Raw genomic sequence first — 4,053 nt, 5'->3', positions numbered from 1 at the left:
CTATTAACCAAGAAGCCATCGATTGGGTCCACAAGATGAATCCTAAGGACTGGGCTCTTGCATATGACGGTGGATATCGCTGGGGGGTATTGACCAGTAATGATGCAGAATGTTTCAACAGCGTCTTGAAAGGTGCAAGGAACTTACCTATTTCAGCTATGGTTGAATTCACATTTCGACGACTCGTCAAATATTTTGACGAGATGGGAGCCCAAGCTGAAACAGATGTACGCAATGACTTCCAATACCCTAGAGAGATGCAAAGAACTATGGAGGAGGGTATCGCAAGGGGAAATACTTTCAAGTTGATATCGTATGACAGGTTAGTTTGTAATGTGAAAAAATTGTTATTATTATGTTGTTAAGTTAATTACATCTAAAAACATGAACTTGATTAGTTTGTTTCAATATTATCTTATAGGCCCCGCCGTGTATTTGAGGTGCAAACATCTTTTCGCCGTGGACGAGGTCGCAATAGACAGATTGTGCGGATGAATCAACCCACGTGTAGTTGTGGGAAATATGAGATAAGACACTATCCATGTTCTCATATGCTCGCTGTAATGTCTGAATGCGGTGACAATCCATTCTAGTACGTTGATCCAGTATAGAGGCTTCTTGTATACATGAGGGTTTGAGAAACTAAATTCAACCCAATACTGAATGAAGATTATTGGGATGATCCGCAGTGGACCTTAATGCCTAATGACCTTCGTCTGCGAGAAGTAAAACGGGGTCGTACATCTATGGCTCGTATTCCGAATGAGATGGATATATCAGACAGGCGTTTGACAGCTCGTTGCAGTGAATGCCACCAGACAGGTCATGACAGGCGAACATGTCCGGCGCAACTTGGTCGATGAAGACTATGTAATACTTACATGTTGTAATATATCATTTTGAAATTCTTCATTTGTAATAAATCATTTAATTATGTATTTTTAAATTCTTTATTTGTAAACGGGGTCGTACCTTTGAAGTGTGCATTACAAAATGTGTACTTGAGTAAAAAATGTGTAATGCAAAATTGAAAATGTGTACAATTTATTCAAACTTTTATAATTTATTGAAAATGTGTACTAGTTTTCACAGAGTACTTGATTCGAAATGTGTATTACAATATTCTATACTTAATCACGTAGTTCTTCTACCATTTCAAAATTTCATATTTTTGAATAAATTAAATATCGAATGCTGCAATCATTGTTCACATTTTATAATTTAAAAAATTTACAAATTTTAAAAAAATTAACCTATTATAAATTAAAATTTTAAAAATTGGAATGCTGCTGTCATTGTTCACAATTACAAAATTTAATCATTAATTTCGAATTGCTTCCGTGTAAGTGGCACATAAATTTGTCTTTTTCTCGAACCCATAACATTTACTTCATTGTATTTTACATCGTTCAGTACAAAATCAATAATTACAGTTTTCTCTGTTATTATGTTATGATTAAATGAGCTTTTGATATGGATCAATAATTTCAGTTGTACAGGCTTCATGGCACATGTACCTGAGGAGGTTCCACTGTTGAGACAAGCACATCGGGCTGACAGTATGTGGGACCCTCCGGTATGCAATAATGTTTGTTGCACTTTACGGCTACAATTAAAATACATTGCATTTTGTTGTATATTTCGGGATAATGTTATTATTTGAACTGGTAATTCTATTGTGCAGGATGAGGCACGCACCGTGTTGACATGTCGTCGGGCAGATTCTGGATTGTGGGAGCATCCGTTGGACCATAGAGTCTTGCAGTATCTATTACGCGCGGGATTCTATGGTGTGTATCGTATCGGGCACATTCGACTAGACCACGCACTCATCACTGCTCTCGTTGAGAAGTGGCACACAGAGACTCATACATTCCATTTCCCGATCGGGGAGGCCACCGTCACGTTGCAGGACGTATTCGTCCTATATGGTCTTCGGATTGATGGCCGAGCAGTTACTGGAGTTGACTCTTCTGTCGTGATGGGGCAGTGGATAGCCCTATGTGCTGAGCTATTGGGAGTAGCACCTACACCAGCAGATTTACAGCCAGGTAGAGTGAAGGTGAGGTGGCTGGCCGAGCACTTTGCTCATCTTCCAGATCATGCTCCAGATGAGTTGGTACAACAGCATACCTGAGCATATATTCTGTGGCTTATTGGGGGGGTACTTCTCCCTGATAAGTCACAAAACCTGGTCAAGCTGATGTACTTGCCATTGCTGAGAGACATTGAGGAGATTAGGCAGTACAGCTGGGGTAGCGCGGCTCTGGCATGGTTGTATAGGATGCTATGTCGAGCAGCTCAGGTGGGTACAAGGGAGATTGGAGGACCACTTGTGTTGCTACAGGTTAGTAACAATTTTATTACATGTCAATTCATATTTATAGCCATATATCAGTATTGTAATTGTGTTCAAACTATTGCAGATTTGGGCATGGGAGAGATTGATTCGCATTGCCCCGTCTAGGCGGCAACCGGTTGGTCCTGGTGAGCTTCCTATGGGTGAGGGGGACATGCAGTTGCCCACCGGACCGCGAGGTAGCCGGTGGAGGGTTGACATGGGCCACGAGGTCGTCTCGACCCACGTAGTGGTAGTTTATAGAGACTAGCTGGACCGGATGATTGAGGGCGAGGTATGAACTTTTTTGATTGCGTTTTAGTTGTCTTCTTCATTGTATATGTTTTAAGTTCACGAGCAAAATTTAAATTATTTGTCGTTATTGTAGTTTATCTGGCAGCCTTACGCTGGGGTCCTCGATACGCTCCCCGACTACTGCCGACCGGGTCAGGAGATATGGATAGTGAGAGTGCCACTTATTTGTTTTGACGTAGTTGAGTGGCATCTCCCCATCGTGTCCTCCGACAGTTTGGTCAGGTGCAGTCCGTGCCGGATCGGTTCGACACTGAGTGGCAGTTGCACGTCATTGATAGGCGTGGCCTAGCTAGCACTGACTGGCGTCTGTTTTATATGCGATATATACAGTTGTGGGATACCCGCCGAGACAATATTGTACAGGCTGACTACAGCGATGAGGTGATCCCCTCTTCCGACCCTTACATGTTGTGGTATCGGCGACATACACACCTACTAGTCGGGAATCCGAGCCACGTGTCTGAGTTTGGATATCAGGGAGTTGGCCCTTATCTTGAGGCATTGGTGAGTATCATATTATGTGTCAGACAATTATTAAAATCATACTTGATTTACTTTCAGTGAACTGTAGCCTAATAATACGTCTGAATGTTTGTTCAAGTGGCTGAAGCTGGGAGGTCGTTTCACTTGGCTGAGGACGCCCATTTGAGACGTGATGCACAGCATGCCTTGGAGGCCGTTGCAGAGATCCGAGAGTTATTGTACCAGGCATTCCAGCTTGCCCATTGGGGAGATCGTTTGCATTTTGGCCACTACGGTGTATACACTTCAGCAGCTGCTCCAGACACATCAGCGCCGTCCACATCAGCGCCTTCCACTTCAACGCCTGCCACATCAGCTCCTTCGACACTGCCTTCGACCCCACCACATACTACCCCATACATATCTACAGATTCCCTCGACGTACTTCTTACGCAGCATACTGGCATACCTTATGTGCCTGACCCTGATTGGACACCGCCCCGATACATGCATGACGTTGTTACCCCACCCACCCAGTTACCACCACCAGACAGTTCGACTGCGACTATAAGTACACATGATGCAGTTCTCACTGACATCTCCCACGTTGACGCTGAGGGCCATATTGAGCCCCCCCAGAGCGCGCAGGAGAGGCCGAGGTTTTGGTCGTGGCGGACGTCGCGGCAGAGGTCGGGGTGCGGGCAGAGGCAGAGGTCGAGCTCCAGCTACAGATCCTGATACAGTTGCACCAGATGATGGAGTTTCACAGCTCATAGCAGTATCCGATCTTCCGCCATAGCTAGGATCAGGGGCAGCACATGCAGTAGAGGGGGAGTCACAGTCACAGGCTCCACAGGAGCTAGATATTCAGAGAGTCTACCGCAGGAGACCGAGGAGAGAGGTCCACGGTCGGGGTTGTGGGACTGGGGGCTGGTTAG

The sequence above is a fragment of the Camellia sinensis genome, chromosome 12 (genome assembly GCF_055761805.1).
Source record: "Camellia sinensis isolate YWXY chromosome 12, ASM5576180v1, whole genome shotgun sequence".
NCBI lineage: Eukaryota > Viridiplantae > Streptophyta > Magnoliopsida > Ericales > Theaceae > Camellia > Camellia sinensis.
The sequence above is the reverse complement of the archived record's forward strand: the minus strand, read 5'-3'. Positions refer to the sequence as shown.